Source organism: Ictalurus punctatus, chromosome 7 (assembly GCF_001660625.3).
Source record: "Ictalurus punctatus breed USDA103 chromosome 7, Coco_2.0, whole genome shotgun sequence".
Taxonomy (NCBI): Eukaryota; Metazoa; Chordata; class Actinopteri; order Siluriformes; family Ictaluridae; genus Ictalurus; species Ictalurus punctatus.
The window spans coordinates 1,296,899-1,318,505 of NC_030422.2; positions in this window are offsets into that span (position 1 = coordinate 1,296,899).

Consider the following 21,607-nt stretch of genomic DNA (forward strand, 5'->3'; position numbering starts at 1 on the left):
AGATTTCATGACATTTTTCATTGGTAATGTTGAAAATATTAGATGTGAAATTCAGGCTATTAAATTAAAACCAGACAGTATTATAACTAACACTATATATGATAATATATTATCATATATAGTGTTAGTTATAACACTATATATGATAATATAGCAATATCAGATCAATGTTTAGAATATTTTACTCCCCTTAGAGAGACCGAACTACCTACATTAATCTCTTCAGTGAAATCATCAACTTGTATACTAGATACTGTTCCTACATGTTTCTTTAAACAGATGTGTCCTGGAGTAATTAAACCGCTTTTAAATATAATCAATTCTTCCCCTAGCACTGGCTATGTACCTAAATCATTTAAATTAGCAGTTATTAAATCCCTGATTAAAAAACCTGACCTTGACCCCTCTCAACTGTCCAGGTATAGGCCAATATCAAATCTCCCCTTCACCTCCAAGATCTTAGAAAAGGTTGAAGCACAGCAGCTATGCTCATACTTGCATGAGAATAACATTCATGAAATGTATCAGTCAGGATTTAGACCTCACCATCAGCGTTAGTTAAAGTAGTAATTGACCTACTATTGGCCTCTGATCAGGGTTGTGCCTCACTGCTTGTGTTACTTGACCTTAGTGCAGCTTTTGATACTATTATATATATATAGATCATACTATTCATCTTGATAGATTAGAAAATGTTGTAGTCATTAAGGGACAGTCCTCTCCTGGCTCAGGTCTTATTAGACCAATCGTTATCAGTTCGTAGATGTAAATGGTACACTTATATAGCGCTTTTATCCAAAGCTTTACACTGTGTCTCATTCACCCATTCAATCACACACCAATGGTAGCAGGAGCTGCCATGCAAGGTGCTAGCTTACCATCAGGAGCAACTTGGTACTTACAACTTACAGTTTCTTGCCCAAGGACACTTCGACATGCAGAGTCACCCAGGCTGGGAATCAAACCGCCAACCTTACGATTAGTGGACAATCCGCTCTACCACCTGAGCCACAGCCACCGATCTGGGACTACAGCTGCTTCTAAATCCAAACAGACTTTATATAAAACCATAATGAACTTTTTCACACTACCTGTTGTTACCCAGATGAGGACGGGTTCCCTTCTGAGTCTGGTTCCTCTCAAGGTTTTTTCCTCTTAACATCTTAGGGAGTTTTTCCTTGGCACCGTCATCACCGGCATGCTCAATTGGGATAAATTTGCACATTTAAAATCTGTATTCTGTGTTTATATATTTCTGTAAAGCTGCTGTGAGACAATGTCCATTGTAAAAAGCACTATACAAATAACAAATAGCACTATACAAATAAATACATGAATTGAGTTCAATATATAAATTGTATTTACAACAATAGGTAGTTTGTGATATCTTCATAACACCCATGTATTTCTATTTCAAATACTGCTTAGTTTGTAATTTTGCATGTGTTTTTGTATTTTTTTTGTACAAAAACAATAACATTACTAAATGTGAAGCAATACAATTCAAGCAAACTTTGAGGAGTCATGAGATTCTAAGGTGCTGAGTTAAGGTTAAGGTGGTGTGGGTTCAAATATCACTTCTGACACCACATTTGCATCAGTGTAGCTAAGTGGTTACTTTATTGAAATGCTTCAATTCTGCACCTGAGTATCCAATTCTGTTGTTTGACATTTAGGGTAGCGGTGGCTCAACTGTTCAGGCTCTGGGTTACTGATCAGAAGCTGCCACTGTTGAGCCCTTGAGCAAGGCCCTTAACTGTATCTGCTCCATTGGTGTCGTATCATGGTTGACCCTGCACTTTGACCCCAGCACCCTAACAAGTTGGGATATGCAGAAATATAAATTCACTGTGCTGTAATGTATATGTGACAAATAAAGGCTTCTTTTTCTTAACCAACTGAAAATAAAAAGGAAACAGTTGTAAACCTCAACAACTAAAATGTATTGGCTATTGAGAAAGCTATAAATTCACATGGTATCCTTTCTATTCTATCAGGGGATAAACACTCACAACTCCCTTTAGATAAACTTACTTAGATGCTTTATCATGAATCACAACAAAATATTTTAAACCAACAAACTTTTAAGAAAGGGGCATGGTGCATTAGTGATTAGCACGCTTGCCAACCTCTAGGGTTGGGGCTCGAATTTCACCTCTGCTTTATGAGTATGGAGTTTGCATTTTCTCCCTGTGCTTTGGGGGTTTTCTCAGAGTACTCTGGTTTCCTCCCCCAGTCCAAAGACATGTTTTGTAGGATTATTGGCATTGTCCATTGTGTGTGTGTGTGATTGTGTGATTGTGTACTGTGATGGGTTGGCATCCCATCCAGGGTGATTTTTTCAGAAACATATTTCAATGACTACTATTTTAAATAAATGCTTAAACTGCATTAATGCATTGACTGTTGCATTTTAACAGAAATATTAGTTACAGGTTTGTTTAAATGAGAGATCATTATTTATCTATTCATTAATGAGTCGCTGATGTATTTTACATTGCTAAATGATGTGTTATTTTGTATGTAGTTTAAATCACAACAAGAAGTGCAGCAATCTCCCTCTAATAAAATGTCTTTGACTCATTGATTATGATTATGGCTGAAAACGCTTACTTTATTATGTTTTATAACTTTGGATTTGTAAAGTGTTATACAGGTAATCATTTAGGAGAAAGCACTGTAAGTATTGTGCTTGTGCTACATTTCAGTGATGAGGTGTGTAGAGGTGTTTAGTTTTATTAAGTACATTAGTGCATAGTTTCACTGGCAGAAATATTTGTTGTTATTTAGATTGACTCTGACATTATATCATGCAGGATTATATAACTTTGGCAGTTGATCAGTTGTTCAGTCAAACATAACTGGGTCGAGGTTTTTGTACAGTGCAGATGGATTTCCTGTCACTGTGGGCTCCAGAGCACAGTAGTATAGTGCAGAGTCTGATACAGCAGCAGAGGAGATGAGCAGATGCACTTCTTTATTATTTTTATCACCTTCAGCAGACAGACGTGGTGGGCCAGTGTTACTTTTACGTTCACTTGGTAAAATTTGAAGAAGGAACTCAGGTTTTGATTTTGGATATTGCCTGTACCATTGCAGCATATTTACTGTACCAATTAATTTTTTGTAGCTGCAGGACAGAGTAAGATTATCACCTTCATCTACAGCTTTATGAGTGTCAAGTGGCTCTATTGGATCTGCCATGGAGTCACCTGTCATAGAGAAGAGAAAATATGATTTTATGATAATCAAGCCAGAGGTACTCACATTCTGCTTTATCATATCACCACACAGACTAATTAATCACTAATTTAACAATTCATATTTCTGAAATAACCAAAAGTTATTTGTTATTAAATGTTAACTCACCTAGTGAAAACCACAAACACATGAATATAACAGTGAACATGATGAATGGTCTTAGCTGGATAAAACATTTCTAATCTCTTTCTGTACTCTAATATGTTAAGCTCCACCCTTACAGAATCACATGACAGTGACACTGTTGCTGACAGATTGTTGATTCTTACTGAAGCATCACATAGGGAACTTGTCTTGAGATCAAACTCTAAGCAGAATTAATATCATTATGAAAAGTTAATCATTTTAATATGTAAAAATTTAATCTAATAATAAAATTATTACATATTTTAATTTACAGTTGTATATGATTTTATAAGTGATTTTATAAGTGTCACTGCATTAGGGACTTCTGTCTCATCAGAAATTGCTGTGGTGGTTATCACGGCTGTGTATATTCCACCTGATGCCAGTGTGAACACGGCGCTCTCTCTCCTGTTGAACACCATAAACGAGCAGCAGAGGGCTTACCCAGACGGTGTTCACATAATTGCAGGAGACTTTAATAAGGCGAACTTGAAGACTGTACTCCCGAAATTCTATCAACAGTGTTGATAGAAGTGTTTTACTAGAGGGGCGAACACTTTGGATCATGTTTACTCCAACATCAAGCACGCGTATAGAGCCATACCTCTCCCCCACCTCGGCCAATCAGACCATCTCTCCCTCCTGCTCTCCCCTGCCTACACCCCCCTCAGACGCAGTGTCACGACCACTATAAAGACTGTTACCACCTGGCCTGATGATGCATTCTGCAAACTACAGGACTGCTTCGAACAGACAGACTGGGATTTGTTTGAACATCAAGAGCTAGAAACATTAACAGGAACGGTACTGGACTACATCAAGTTCTGTATCGGAAATGTGACTGTGGAAAAAAACATCCGGGTTTTCCAAAACCAGAAACCATGGATGACCAAACAGGTCCGCACACTACTCAAAGCCCGCGACGCTGCCTTCAGGTCTGGTAATAGAGCTCTGAACAGAGCTGCCCGTGCCAACCTGAAAGGCGGTATTAAGGAAGCTAAGGCGGCCTATAAGAGGAGCATAGAGTCCCACCTGTCCAGCAAAAATAAACGGGAGGTGTGGCAGGGTATACAGAACATCACGAACTACAGAGGCCGTGAGGCGACAACAGGAGTCCTGAGTGCGATTCTGGCAGAAGAGCTAAATTGCTTCTTCGCTCGCTTTGAAACATCACAACAACAGCACTCATCTGCTCCAGCCCCACCTCCACCCTCATCTGGCCCCCGTACCAGTCCAGCCCTGCCTCCATCCCCTTCTGGTTCCTGCACCACTCTACTTACTGTGAGGGAACACGATGTTAGACGGATGTTTCTGGCAGTGAACCCCAGGAAGGCTGCTGGCCCAGACGGTGTACCTGGTAACGTGCTAAGATCATGTGCCCACCAGCTTGCCCACATCTTTACCAGAATTTTCAATCTCTCCCTGGCCCAAGCAGTCATCCCGTCCTGCCTAAAATCAGCCACAATCATTCCAGTGCCAAAGAAATCGCCCACCACTAGCCTGAATGATTATCGTCCTGTAGCCCTCACTCCAGTTATCATGAAGTGCTTTGAGAGATTGGTTCTTCAGCACATCAAGGACTACCTCCCCCCAGATTTCGATCCTTTTCAATTTGCTTATCGTGCAAACAGATCCACAGAGGATGCTATCGCCGTAGCTGTCCACTACATGTTGAGACATCTTGAGCAGCAACAGAGCTACGTACGGATGCTTTTTGTGGATTACAGTTCGGCTTTTAATACAATAATTCCGGACATTCTCGTCACCAAATTGGTCACCCTTGGTCTCCCCCGCCTCACGTGTGCCTGGATAAAGGACTTTCTGACCAACCGGTTCCAGACAGTGAGACTCGGGCCCCACCTCTCCTCCACTCGCACGTTGAGCACAGGTTCTCCACTGGGCTGTGTGTTGAGCCCCCTCCTGTACTGTCTCTACACATATGACTGTAGACCAGTCTACAACAATAATATTATCATCAAGTTTGCTGACGACACCACAGTGGTCGGACTTATCTCAATAGGAGAGGAGGCAGCCTACAGAGAGGAAGTCCTAAACTTGGCAGCCTGGTGTTCAAAGAACAACCTGACTCTAAACACCAAGAAAACCAAGGAACTTATTGTAGACTTCAGAAAGCACAACACGGAGCTGGCCCCCCTCTTCATCAATGGGGAGTGTGTAGAGAAGGTCCACACCGTCCGGTTTCTTGGCGTCCTTATCTCTGCTAACATCTCCTGGACGGACAACATCACAGCGGTCATCAAGAAGGCTCAAACGCGGCTACACTTCCTGAGGGTTCTCAGGAAGTACAATCTGGACTCCAATCTGCTGCTGATCTTCTACCACTCGTCCGTCGAGAGCTTGCTGACATACTGTATCACGGTGTGGTATGGTAGCTGCACCGCAGCAGACAGGGAGAGGCTTCAGAGAGTAGTAAGAGCAGCACAGAAGATCATTGGCTGCCCTCTCCCCTCCCTGATGGATATTTATACTTCCCGTTGCCTCAGCAGAGGAAAAACTATCATTAAGGACAGTTCTCACCCTGGCTTTGATCTGTTCAATCTGTTGCCCTCAGGGAGACGTTACAGGTGCATCAAAACAAGGACTAGTAGATTTAAGAATAGTTTCTTCCCAAAAGCTATTACCATGATAAACAAACACATGTACTGAGTCCACAGCATATGTATATATTGTCTCAAACTGTGCATTTAATAGTACCTCCGCCATCCACCCTAATATCTATCTATTGTGCATATATCTTGCATATATTGTATATCTTGTTTATTTATTTTGTTTATTTATCTTATTTATTTATCTGTGTATTATCTGTTTATTCTTCTTGTGTATTGAATGTATATGTTTGCACGGAACAAAAAGGAGTGGCTCTTAATTTCATTGTACATATGTATAGTGACAATAAAAGGCATTCATTCATTCATTCATTCGAACAAGTATAAGTCATGATAAGTAATTGAGGTATTTTACTGAGGTGAGGAACAAACCAGCTGATGTTCTTGGTAATACTATGAAAGATGCCAGCATGCCATTAGGCCTTAAAGGGGAGTGATGCATGGTGTGTGTGAGGCTTGCAGGATTGAGTGAAGTTTGCAGTGGTTTGCACTTCAAGTGTGTGTGGTAAACTAGGTGTTTTATTTGCTTGGTGTTCCTTATTTCTCCCCCGTGGCCTAGTGTGCTGCCTTGCCTGTCTGTCTTTCTCATGTTTATTATTTTTTAATCAGTGTCATTTGACTCTATTTCATGAACCTGAAAGCTTAAAAAATCTGAAAGCTTTGTTTTTTTTTTGTTTTCGTTTTCTTTTTTTTTCTTTTTTACAATTAAACTGTGTAAGCAATGTGTGTGTTTGAAGAACACATATAGCCAATATTACTGTTCAAAATAGTATTCATAATTGAAAAACTGAAACCTCTGTGGGATGTGAGCAGGGCCCTAGTAATAAGATAAGTGACTATGTCATCCCATGGAGAGGAGAAAAAAGGAGAAAAACAGACAAAAGTCTTTCTTTCTTTCTTTCTTTCTTTCTTTCTTTCTTTCTTTCTTTCTTTCTTTTCTTTTTTTAAACTGAAACTTACGACTATGCCTCCATTTACACTGGAAAAAAACGGCTGCTGGAAAAAAGAAGTAACTACAACAAATAGTAATATGCAGAACATAACATTAGTGAACTCTTGAACTTGTACAGAGCCTCAGCTACTACACATTCAGAATTGGTCTGAACAAAGCAACCTGTGAACTTTTAAATAAAACCTGCCAACAAAAAATAAGACAGTGCTCTTTTTCTTATATAACTTGCAAGATAAATGTTAAAGCTAAATCACAAGGCACAGTGGGAAACAATAAATGCCATAAAAACATGGCCGCCTTTAGCCACAGGCTTAGCATGGAATCTACAGTGAATTATAACGTGATTAGGTTATAAGTTTCAGTAACACTAACACAGTGTAAGTGGCGGTCATTAAAAGTAACGGCGATCTCATTTAGTCCATTAGACACTCTGATGTAAACACTTAGCTCCATGGTATCTTTGTAATTTTTGGCCAAAAATGTATTTATATAAGCAACCTTGTATGGAAACTGTGCTAGAGCACCAATGCTAGCTGTATAAGATAGTTCAGAATAGTTAGTTATATGCTTGCACATTGTATTTAATATTACATAATAGGAGATTCATTTGGATTAGTTTTATTTCACAAAGAGCTGTATGTAAATGATCAACTCCCTGTGCATCACCTGATTTCTGCCACTAGCTTTACATCCTGATTAGAAGGTGAGTGATAACTTTTCAGAAACACCATTGAGCTGATCTTAGTTAGGGGACAGTGACACTGACGTGTGTTTCTTGATGGACATGTGTTGTATTGAGCAACTTAATAAGGCACCTATGTGCCTTATTGTTATTAATAACACCTATGTGAACACACACATATCTCTTTACTTAAAACATTCTCTCTCTCAAAGTATGGGTCTCTGCAGATGATAATGGGTGTGTCAAAAGATATGCGTGTGCCGAAAGGTTTCTCTTATTGGTAGAAAGAGGTTCTTGATGGGAACTGAATTGATCATCAGTATTAACTAAAGTACTATGTCATTTCCCATTGACACGAAAAAGATGCCGGATTTGGCTAAATTAGGTCTGTGGTTAACACAAACTTAAGATATTTTCATGTTTTATTCTACTACATAAAACACATCAGTAATACCAAACTTGTGATTTTGTTAAACTTTTACGTGTCTTGAAAAAGGCCGTTGCTAACAAGTGGTTAAATGGGAGGTTTTCGGGGACATTAAATGGCAGGAAAAACTCATCCACTAAAGCCTACTTGTTTAAAGCCTTTAAAGAAGTAAAACTAGCATTATGGTTAGTATTAGGGTTATGGTTAGGGTTGGTGTTAGGGTTACAACATCCAGTACGTAGTGGATGTAATCCAATATGTTATTGTGCTACAGGCTGCAGTGAGGAGACACTCGGTCTATCTGGACATCTGGTGAACACCTCCCCCTAGAGGATATTTCCTAATTTACAGTACATTGAGAGAACACAACATTTCCCCCAGACTTAAAGTTATACCCCTACTGTAACTAGACTGTAAGGTAACAAAGAATAAAATTGTAATAAACATCAATTAAGGATTTCCTGTTACGGTGACACTTTGACTTACTTTGTCACATTCCAACACTAAACAGATTTTTGCATTTTTAACAAAAGTGCAACATAACATTATAAGTGTGCTTTAAGTTCAATTCTTTATAAAAGATGTTTGTTTCTTTTCTATTATGATCAAAGTTCTTTTATCCAGTCTTTCTCTAATGACATTAATAAGCCACGATAATATTAAATACAACTTAATAAACTATGTTATACTGCTATGTGTGTCTTTATGTATAGGTACTAATAACAGAATCACGATTAGGAGTTGATTCTTATGTTCCCAGGGTCCTATGTTGATCAGTTCAGTGTTTTCAAAAGGTTTTATGTATGTTCATTTTCCCATGGCCCTATTAACTTTTTTACCTTTTAACTTTAAACACCAAAGAGATTTAATCTAAAATGAGACATTGATCTAAAAGTAGCTGTTAGTCTACATTCAAACAGTTCAACTCCATGCATGAACAATAGTAAAATGTACACACTAAACTGAAGAAATGCCATACTGTAGTCTATAAAACACAGTAAATGGTCATAAAGGGAACAAAATGTTAAGTATGAATGTGTCCCAGCTCTCACTTATGTTGAAGCCTAACTGCAGCTTTAAATAATGTGGTGTAAACTTACTTTATGTACTTCAAGACAGTGTGGTGACCCAGTGGGGGAGGGGAACCACTTCAAGTGTCAATTGAAATCACTCCTTTGCAAACACTGGTACAGTGTACATTGTAGAGACATAATGTTTACCATGTGATAATATACATTAAAAAAGCAGATTCATATGTGATTACAGAGTGTAGAGGCACCATCTGACTTCAAACGATTACTGTCCACTTCCAGTCCACTTTGTCACCTGAAATAGATGCAACAGTCACTAATAAGCCCAAAAGTAAAAGTATGTTGTTATACTTAAACTAAGCTGAACAGTGTAAACTTGTAGAAAGTATTTAGGCTAACAAACATCAAGCAATGAAGACATTTATAGAAAAAAAAGATACAATTTTAAAGTAGGCATCTTGTGGGGACCTGGTGAACATTGTGGGGACTTAACATTTACCATGTTAAATACATTCAAAAAGCTGTTTCACACCCGTTTACACTGACAAGCCCATTTGCTAGTTTAACCACACATTTAACATACTGTAATATAAGGACAGATTGCATAACAGAAAAATGGGCAGAAAATTCTGATAACCTGAGCTTTTTTTTAAAGAGCTTTCCAGGACCCTGGATTCAGCTAAAGATCAAGTTTCAAGCTTGTGTTGCTAGCAAGTGTTAAAAGATTGGACACAAAGATAGTTAAGGGGGGCAGTCAATGCATTTTACTATACAATGCACTGCACCTCTCCAGGTGTTATGTCTCTTAAAACAAAAAGGCAGAATTGAGACCTTCCTTTCACAATGATTCTCTTCATTTTGCAGTTGGGGTTAATGTGGTCATCATTAACCATGGTTAATGGACTGCAGTCTTCCAAGAGTGCAACCATCCCTTGCAGCACCAATACTGAATGGTTTCATTCATCAATACTGAATACATTTATTTAGAGACCAAAAACAAAATAAAATCTTTAAAAAATAATAATCATATTTTCGTTGTATAGTTGTAGACTAAAAAACCCCAATAAACCCTCAATAAACCCCAATAAAACGAAACATGAAGTATTTTCACAGTGACAATGTTGTTCATCATTCATCATCACCACCACAATTATTATTATTATTATTATTATTATTATTATTATTATTATTATTATTATTATTATTATTATTATTATTATTATTATTATAGTAAGATTCTTCACAGTTTCTTTCTTCCTCCTTTAAGTAGTGACAAGTCTTCTAAACTCTACAGAATGTGTCTACAGATAATGTTGGAATCTCTCTATTCTCTATTCCCTCAGATATGTATAAGTATGTTTAGAATTCAGGAAGTGTGTTATGCCTCACTCCTGTTTCATAACGGGGAGTAGTGCACACTTTCTGTGTGAAGTGTCTAGGGCTTTAGCATGTGATGGCAGCCCTCGAGAGGTCTGACTGTGCATTGTAACACCTACATTAGGCAGCTTCGCTTGTATACATGTACATCCAACACTGGTCAGACTAATAATTCCCAAATGCCTAAACCTGTTATAGCCCTTAACTATTTTAAGTATAATGCCTCTCCTTTTGCACAACTGCCATGTATACTGCTTGTAATCAGAGGACAAAATGTCACCTTTTTGGCAGATTTAGGAGAACATATTCAGTAAAGCAAAATGAATTGAAAGAGTCCCCAAAAATGAGATTTTGGTCCCAGATTCAGTGTCTCATGTGTCACTAGCCAAATCAAAGAGCAGAGATTGGTAATACGTAGGCCCATGGGTCAGATCGTGCAGGAGTGGGAAAATGGAACCCAACTCCAACATATGGTAAAGCCTGAGAATTCAGGAAGTGTGTTATACCTTGCTCCTGTTTCATCGCGGGGTGGAGTGCACACTTTCTGTGTGAAGTGTCTAGGATGGAGCATGTGACGGCAGCCCTTGAGAGGTCTGACTGCACATTGTAATGCCTTACACTAGGCAGCTCCGCTTGCGATTAGCTCTCTTCTCGGAAGCCGAAGCCAGTTGGGTTTCAGAGCCTCATGGACCTGAGCCGGCCACTGCGGGGGCAGCTAGCCGTCTCACATCAGGGGGATTTCTTATGGATCCGTCTTCTGGGTCTGGCTCTCCACTGGATTTTGGAGCTCACGTCGCAACTCCTCCTTCCTCCTTCAGACACACACAAAAATAATAGTAAGAATTCCTCTCTTACTCCAAGGAGCCAGAAGGATGTGCTGAAAACTGAGACCAGCATATAAACAGCTGCTTGAAGTGATTACTAAGGCTGGATGAGCTTTTTTCTCCCAGTAAAAGTAAATCCCTCACACTGCAGAACACTCCCCTTTCTTCCAGAAGTGCATGACAAACTATCAGGCATCTTGGGGAAAACCATACATAAGCTGTATTTATAACCCCACGATGTTGGATTATTCGGCCATTGTTAGGAAGGAACGGCATGGCTATTTAGCTATGCTTAAGGTGGAGGAGGTGCTTGCAAGCTACCTTTCTCCATTGACGGCAGGTAATTTAGTGGGGCCAGCTTTGCAATCCAAGCCACCATGTAAGGTCACCGTGGCATTGGTGGGCAAGGCCTATGCAGTATTAGTGTTGCTTGTGGGTCACTGCAGTAAATGTCAGTCAGTGTCACAGCAGACCTGCTGAGTGAGCTTGACATATGGCAGCATTCAGCCAGTTCCTTCCCTTTTGTGCTGAGTTCACCCGGGCATCCACGAATGGAGCCTGGGCCAGCGCTAGTGTGAGTGAGACACATAAGGCAAGTATGGCAGCCCACCAACCCCCGCAGACAGCCAGGGGAACTGGGCGGCCACAGTCATGGCCTGCTACTAGGCCTGATCTGAAAATAGTTATAAAGGCCAAGCAAACAAAGAGGAGCGGTCGTGGGGGGCTGTGGAGGGATGTATCAGGGGACATGAGGTTCTTAGGACAGTTAGCCCCCAGTGCTATTACAGGGCCTCCCCTAGCCAAGGCTGTCCTGTTTTCACTGTTCTCTGGTCAGCGAGCTATCACAGGGCAACGAAAATCTGATGCATTCTCCTTAATAAAAGGGAATGGTTAACATCACTAAAAGACCGTCTGGCAGCGTGGAAACTACTGCCAAATGTGTCTCCATGGGTTCTGTCTACCAAAGGAAAATGTTACTGGCTCCAGTTTAGAGCTCAACCCCCCACCGGTTCAGAGGTGTGCTTAACACAGTAGTCAGCACAGACCAGAACCGGACGTTAGCGCAGTAAGCATGATTGCTTTTGAACAAAGGGGCCAAAGTAATGAACAAAAATATCCCCAAACTTTATCAAAGAAAACTAACTAAACTACAAGAAAAGAAAACAAAAATACACCGTCTTCCCTCACTCCCTAGCTAACCTAAAAACAGGAGAAAAGAAGAATCAGCACAAATGGCGCCGACTTCCTACAAACCCCTCTTAACCATGCACTATTTACAGACATTTTACTATTAGTGGGTTAATTAGACTGCTCTTGCAGCACTAAGAGATTTTCTATAGTTCAGGAGGCTCTCTTTCCATGCTGTTTGAAATGCTATCAATTTGGTATGACGCCATTTACGTTCTTATTTTCGTGTGGTCTGTTTTAAGGTACGTGTAATCATTATACCAGGATGTATATGGGATGTCATTTTTCTCTAATTATTTTTCTTTTAAGTGGAGGTACCTTATCTAGTGTGCGGCAGAACTTTGACTTTAAGCATTCAGCCCCCTGATCAAGTTCTTTGCAATCAGATGGTGATCCAATCATAGGCGATATCTCTGGGAGGTTGTTGTCAATCTCTGGTGACATCTTGCACTTCACCCATTGTCTAGCTTTTGTCATCTGTTGCTGTTCAATGCTCTTGTTATGTTCTTTAGTCCATGTATGTTTTTGCTTAGATATCGTACTTCATGGTTCTGTGTTTCCAAACTATTTTATTTATTTTCTTTTTTTTATTTTGTTTTTTTTTTCATTAAATTACAATCTGCACGTGTATCCATCTTCACTGCCGTTACATGACATTTATAAACTGCCAATTATTTCTAATTATTTAACATCATATTAAAGTATTGAACTTTAATATGATTAAATGATTATGAGTATTAAGTCTTTAGTATATCAGGGAAAATAAGAACATGGACCTTGCAAAAATTATTAAATCTATAAAACAATAAATTTATTGATTAAAGATAAACATTTATTTTCACAGATTTTTTTCAATTAATAAGCATTACCAAAAAAAATAGGATATTGTTGATATTCAAAGACAAAAACAAACATCAAAGTCTGGGAACTAAGGAAGCAAATTATATTTAACCCACTAACCCCGTGAGGCCGAATAACCGGCTTGCCCGTCTTTGACCTATTCCCGTAAGGACGATATACAGGCTTGGTCGTCTATGCCAAATACCCGTAAGGCCGATATAGCAGCTTTACAGTGTAAACATTATCCCCGTAAGGCTGGTATACTGGCATTACTCTGCTATGATTCCTTACTTATTCAATGATTATTTTTTGACCTGGAAGGTTGATGACATCATGACGTCACGACGTGATTACATCATTACGCCGTCATTACGATGAAGATGATCCAAGTGTGAATGTTGATGATAAACTTAGTTAACTAAAAATGCCAAAGCGAAAAGCTAATCGTGTTCCAGCTAAAGTTACACCTACAGTGAACACAGGTACATCTAAAACAGTGAACAAAAAAAAAAAACATACACAGTTACACAGGCAAGAGCAAGGATTCTAAATAGTGACAGCAGTGAAAGTTGAGGCGATGTTGAAACCGAAACTGATATTGACAAATCCTTCCGTTGAAAAGAAGAACAACCCCCAAAAGCAATCAAAAACTGTTCATTGTCGGGAATACAACCAATTTCTGTGCATTCATGAAAACAGTACCTGCTGGTCTGATTATCACCAGAAAGTTGACTTTTGGCGCTAAAATGCATTTGTTCAAAGGCATTGACCACGCTGATGCTCGTATGGTACTTCTAAATGAGTATAAGAATTTTAGCGAGCATTTTTTTGTAATTTCTCTAGTTAAGAATTATGCTCTAAGTGGAGTAAAAACACTGAACTTTTCATTTTCAAAGTAATATTACAAAATACATTATTATAAGTTGTTTCAAGGCCTAAAAATGTTCAAATTAAAATGTTGATTTTGGGTCCAATTTTGGCCCGGGAACTCAGGGTTGGCGTGCTGTTTCTATGGGGATTATAGGGTTGTGGGACATAATACTGTGGGAACTAAGGGGTAAGAGGGTTAAATAAAACAGGTAAATAGCTCCCCCTCCTGAAAAAAAAACAACAACACTTTTTGTACAGCCTGTTTGAGTTTTGTGTCACTGTGGGCTCCAGGGCGCAGTAGTACAATGCAGAGTCTGATATTGCAACAGTAACGATCTCGAGATCTACTTTGTTTCCATTTTTATGAAGTTTGGTGGATAGTCGTGGGTCAGGCTGTTTAGCTTCAGTGACAGCATCTGAAGATACACGAATCATCAGTAGAAACTCTGGTCCAGATTGAGGCTTTTGTCGATACCAGTGGAGTCTGTAAGCTGATGCATCATATGTGCAGGACAGTGTGGTGTTGCTGCCTTCACTTGAAGATATGATGGTTTGGTCTGGTGTATTGCTATTGTCAACAGCACCTGCTGTAAAGATATTGCAATTTTTTATCCAACTGAATCATAATGTTTAGGTATCAAAACTCTAATGTACACCTAATATTTGTGTATAATATAAATCACTTACCAATGTTTTTAATGACTATGAAAACAAAGAAGAGTAACATGATTTTCTTTGTCTCTCTCTTGAAGTATATTTAAATTTCAGGATCTCTGTGAAACTGACTAAACTGTCTCATCACATCTAGCTCCACCCACTCTTACTTAGGTGTAGTGATCATGGAAATTCTGCCATAATTTATTTTGAAATGACAAAGAAAGGTAGCTCCACCCACTCTTACTTAGGTGTAGTGATCATGGAAATTCTGCCATAATTTATTTTGAAATGACAAAGAAAGGTTTACAATCCATTGTTTAAATAAAATAATTAAAACAAGTATTGAATGTTATTGAATTTCCCCCCTCTACTGCTTCAATTTGGGCTCACCCATCTGTACATTTAATTCTGGCACAAGTTTGCTGGAGACCCTTACTTACACAACCCTACCTATTTTCTGGGCTTGCAGGTGGGTGAAGTAGGTAAGCATTTTGCTCAAGTACAAGTAAAACTACACAAATAATAATTACTCAAATAAAAGTGAAAGTAATAATGTTAATAATTACTTCAGTAAGAGTAATAAAGTATCCAATGAGAAGCCTACTCAAGTAGCAAGTTATTACTTCAAATCTGATTTAAAATGGGAAAATCCCAAATTTCAGACTACATGGAGAACTGTAAGTCATACCTCTCCTTGAAAGTCTGTCTGTTCTGTTTATTTGATATGAAACCTGGTTCAAGATACCCCAGTCCTGTGATGGGTACAATAACACAGAACCTGTCATTTTCATCACAAAATCTCAAACACATACCCAAAACAAACATTTTCCTTTTGATTGTCTTTATTTTGACATTTTAACACAAAATTGTTAGAATCTGCATTTAGACCAGACAACAGAAAACAAAAGAACAGTCTATAAAACAGAACAGAATAAAAAGTGTGTCCTGCCTCCGTCCACATGCTTGCTTCTTCCCTCTTTTTGGTCAATATCTTCCAGGACTGAGCCACTAAAAAAGGAAAGACATATTAAGACCACTGCACCGTATCACTGTAGTGTATAATATATGCATAATGAGCACATGTGACATTATTGTACATGATATAAACTAATTATTAAACTACATATATTAATTAACATTTAACAGTAATGGAGGAACGCCACCGGATGCAGTGAAGTCAAATTACATTTCTGTGATTAAAAATTAACTTGAGTAAGTATGACCAGTTAAACTTACTCTTAAAGGTAATTTTTATTCAAAAGTTATTCAAGTAAATGTAACAAAGTAAATATAGCTCATTACTACCCACCTCTGTGGGCTTGGGTCTGGTACTGTGGGTTCACTGGTTCGTTCAACCCTCCATTTGCTGAGGTTGGTTCCCTGGCTTGGAATTGAACCCAGACCTCAGCAGGAAGAGTGCTGTATGATAGCCACTAATCCACAAAAAAAAAGAAAAAGAAAAAACAACTAGTAATAGAGTTTATGATGCGTACTAATTTTGTGATTATCCACATTATGCTGATTCTTCTGATGATATTACACAGTTATCACACTAGCATAAGGACGTCTTCACTAGTTGCATGAATATTGTGTCTGTAGAATACGACCTGCATTTCTTAGTTCAATAAATTCAACTTCATATATTCAAATAAATTTTAATTATAAGGGTATTATAACATACTTAGTGTGCCTGTATAGGGAAATATGAGGTCATTTAAGATTCTGCCACTGAAGATTTTTATGTGGAACTTGTGAACTTGGGTCATTTAAAAAAGTATCTGATAAAATTATATTTCCTTGTGGTTTTCTAGCACCATTTTCAACTTCTGTGATTTGGGTGATATTAGCAGACAAGTGATAATCTTTACTGGGCTCATAAACATTACGGGCTCATAAATGCTAAAAATGCATTGAAATACTAAGCAGATAATTAATTTAAACGTACTTGTTCATTTTCACTAAATTTCATAAAGCATGACATTTATCAATCACAGAAACAAAACAAGAAATGCACGGTGCTTGCTCTTGAGGTAGTCAGCTGCATAACATAATTAACGACAACAATGTAGCACATTAGTTTCACTTTATTTCAGTCATACCAGCTCTCAGAATGAGATTATCAGCTTTTACTGATGAGAATGGAATATAAGTAGGTTTGGTCTTGGTGGACTAAATCTGCTATGCTGCTGTTGAGTGAGTATGAATACTGCTCTGATAGACATGCACAGACACAGAGAAGTAGAAAATCATTCTGCTGCTGCAAAGGGGTACAGAAGGAGAAACCCCCATTGAAGATCTATATGGTCTAAATCTTATAGTGCACACAGAGGCCATAGCTGGCAAGTTAGTCAGGATAACAAAGGTTATGTCAGGGCCTTGTCTAGGCATAGGCGAATCGGGGTGTCGCCTAGGGCACCAATAGCATCTCGGAGCTGATGAGCGCCCCAACGCCCCCGCATGACCCAGACAGCAGTGTTGTAATTTTGTACCTTAAATCAGTGTTTTTCAACCTTTTTTGAGCCACGGCACATTTTTTACACTGGAAAAATCTTGTGGCACACCACCAGCCAAAAATGTTACAAAATGACACTCTGTAGCCTAATACAGTATATATAATTACGATACTGTATAGTTTCTCAATTTATTTATACTCAATCAGTGTGAAACCTGGACCTGTTTAGAAGAACACAAAGCAGATATCTTAGCAGTAATTGAAGAAAGTCACACTGTTTTTAGTTTTTATAGCGGTTAGGCTTGAAAAGCTACACATATCACACAGATATGTTGTGGAAAATGGGAGCAATGTCAAAATAGCTTTGTTGGCCAGAATGGGGAACTCCTTGGAATCAGTCAACCAAAAACTGTTCAAAGGAAGATCAGCAAGTTTAAACCAAGATCTTGTTTCAGTTCAGTTAGTTCCTCCTGCTCCTGTAATGTCATGTCCTTTCCAACAACTTATGCTGAGCTGTATGGGTTCCTAACCATCAGTGGAGGCTGAAGAGAAATAAAATGACAACTTCTCCTCAAGAGTTTTCAAATGTTTACCTATTACCTCGCACAGTGCTGCAGTGTGATCTTGCCGTTTCTCTGTGAGTGGGAACATCTCAAGGTTGGCACGTTGCACATGTTGTTGCCAGAGGTGCACCTTTAAATGGAATCAATTTATTTTATCTGTGCTTGTAAGCAGGTTTTCATTTCGGCATTGCATCCGTGTGTTCAGTTCATTCAGATGATGAAATATATCTGCCAAGTATGCCAGCTTTGCACACCACTCATCACTTGCAAACAGATTTGAGTAATCGGACCTCTCATTTGTCAGAAACACTATAAGTTCCTCCCGCAGCTCATACACATGGGCCAGCACCTTGCCGCGCAACAACCATTGAACCTCCATATGGAGCAATAAGGCTTTATGCTCCGCTTCCATTTCCTCACACAATGATGCAAATATACGACTTTTCATAGGTCATGCCTTTACAAAGTTCACTATGTGCACAACATCATCCAGCACAGGAACTAATTCTGCTGGTAAAATCTTTGCAACAAGGCCTTACGTGTGTGTAACAAGATCTGGGTTTCTTTCCTTCACTCTGCTAATGAAGCCTTTGGTGTGCCCGACGATGGCTGCAGATCCAACGATGCAAACACTTTTGCAATTTTCCCACGTAAGTCCTCTCTGGTCAAGTTATTCCTATGTGACCCGAAAAATTTCCTCTCCTGTTGTATTTTCTGGCAGTGCATTGCAAAATAGGAAAATTTCTCTAATGGCATCTCCATCTGCAAAATGCACATTGGCCAAGAGCTGAGAATGTCCACTAATATCCGTAGACTCATCAAGTTGCAACGCAAATTTCCTTCTGATGCGTATCTTACGTAGCAATTTTCCCACATAAGTCCTCCCCGGTCAAGCTATTCATATTCATTTACATGTGATTCATTTACGTATGATTCACGTGATGCAAGTGCAGTAAAAGACTTTATTTATGAGCGACAGGCAGACAAATCCAAAGTTTGCCATGGATCATCAGACAGAAGCGGGTCAAAATAAGCAATGGGTCAGGCAATCAACAAACAGGCATAAATAGGGCGAGGCTTGAATCAGAGTCAGGAAATGAGAAACGAGGTCAATAAACGTGAAACAAAACGAGACAAGAACAAAGAACACCCGCTTGGTAAAGAGTTAAACTCAATACTACACAAAGTCATAGTATGTGAGCAGTCTCTTATATAGTGTGGTGTAAGTGTGTGTGAGATTGGAAATAGGTGTGTGTGATTAGAATTTACATTTACATTTATTCATTTCGCAGACGCTTTTATCCAAAGCGACTTACAAATGAGAAAATACAAGCAAAGCGATATATCAAGCAGAGAACAATACAAGTAGTGCTACTGTACAAGATCCATTAATTGAGTTCCAGAAGAAGCAAAGTGCACAGAGTAAAGGTGTAAGTGCAATTATTTTTTATTTATTTTTTTTCCCCCTGAGTTGGTTAGGTGTTCACGGAAGAGACGGGTCTTTAGCTGTTTTTTGAAGATGGTGAGAGATTCTGCGGTCCGGATTGAGGTTGGAAGTTCATTCCAATACTGAGGAATAGTTAGTTTGAAGGTTCTGGAAAAGGACCTTGAGCCACGCTGAGTAGGAACTACTAAGCATTGGTTGCTAATTGATCACAGATTGTGTGAGGGAACGTAAGCCTTCAGGAGAGAGAGTCTTGTACCTGAGCATCAAGGCCTTGAATTTGATGAGGGCAGCTACAGGAAGCCAGTGGTGGGAGATGAGGAGGGGTGTGATATGTGCTCTCTTGGGCTGGTTGAAGATGAGGCGTGCTGCAGCTTTCTGAATCATCTGCAGGGGTTTGATGGAGCTGGCTGGGAGGCCTGAAAGTAGAGACTTGCAGTAGTCCAGTTTCAAGATAACAAGAGCCTGGACTAGTATCTGTGTAGCCTGTTCGGTGAGGTAGGGTCTGATTTTCTTAATGGTGTACAGGATGAACCTACAAGACTGTGCAGTTGTTGAGATCTGTCTGTAAAGGTCAAGCTGTCATCAAGAATCACCCGAAGGTTCCTGGCCGTCCTGGTTGGCTTGAGTGTGGTTGAGCTGAGCTGTACAGTGAGGTTGTGGTTGATCGAGGGACAGGCTGGGATGATAACCTGAGAAGGTGAACGTGTGTGTGTGTGTGTGGGAAGTGTAGTCCATGGTGGCCATGTTTGTAGGCAGCAGTGCAGGATAGGAAATGTAGTCACTGGTTTGTTGTGACATGACAGAACGCCCCCGCAAGGGCGCTTCTCCTGAAGCGTCAAAATATACTCCCTCCCCCAGCAGCATCCACAGCGGTGCAGGAGGGCGAAACGACGTCCTCAGCAGAGCAGGAAGGCGGAGCAATGTTCTCAAAGGACTCTGATGTAGTGGCATCCATGGCAGTGTAGGGAAGCAAAACGGAGCTCTTGGCTGCAACGGGAGGTGGAGAAACTTCCTCAGTAGAACAGGATGGTTGACGGGTATCCTCAGCTGTATAGGGATGCTGAGTAGTGTCTTCAGTCACGCAGAGAGTCTGAGCATCATTATCCATCGATTTTGCAGACTGAACTTGATTGGCTGTGTCAGCAGACTCATGTGCACGTAGAGTTTGGTTGGCTGTGTCATCAGTCTAAGGCATGAGAACTTGTCAGCAGACTTGGGTGTGAGCAGAGTTTGATCGTCCGTGTCAGCAGATTCGGGCGTGAGCAGAACTTGGTCATCCTTGTCAGTAGACTCGGGCATGAGCAGAACTTGGTCTACCTTGTCAGCAGACTCGGGCGTGAGCAGAACTTGGTTGGTCGTGATGTCAGTTTCAAGCGTGAGCAGAGCCTGGTTGGTCGTGACATCGGCTTCAGGCATGAGCAGAACTTGGTTGGTCATATCAACAGACTCTGGTGTGAGCAGAACCTGGTTGGTTGTGACGTCAGTTTCAGGCATGAGGAGAACTTGGTTGGAGATGTCAACAGACTCTGGCATGAGCATAACCTGGTTGGGTGTAACGTCGACATCAGGCGTGAGCGTAACTTGGGTGTTCGTGACATCAGCTTCAGGCATGAGCAGAACCAGGTTGGTCATGACGTCGACTTCGACCTAGGCCAGGAACTTGGTGTGAGCAGCGCTTGAGTTGGCCATCTCTTCGACCTGGCACAGGAACCTGGCATGAGCAGAGCTTGGGTTGGCCATCACTTCGACCTGGGACAGGAACTTGGTGTGAGCAGAGCTTGGGTTGGCCGTCTATGCAACCAGGGACAGGAACTTGGCGTGAAAAACGTTGGGTTGGCTGCCTCTATGACCTGGGACAGGAATTTGGTGTGAGCAGAGCTTGGGTTGGCCGTCTCTTTGACCTGGGACAGTAACGTGTCTTGGGAGGCCGTGTCTTCGACATCAGACAGGAGCTTGGCTTGAAAGGTCGGTTCTTCGACCTCGGGCAGGAACTTAGCTTGAGAGGTCCCTCTTTGACCTCAAACAGGAACTTGGTTTGAAAGGTCGCCTCTTCGACCTCAGACAGGAACTTGGCTTGAAAGGTCGCCCTCTTCAACCTCGGACAGGAACTTGGTTTGAGAAGTCATCTCTTTGACCTCTGACAGGAACTTCGCTTGAAAGGTCGCCTCTTCGACCTCGGACAGAAACTTGGTTTGAAAGGTCACCTCGTTGACCTCGGACAGGAACTTGGTTTGAGAGTTCACGTCGTTGACCTCTAGCAGGAACTTGACTTTATGCTGGAGC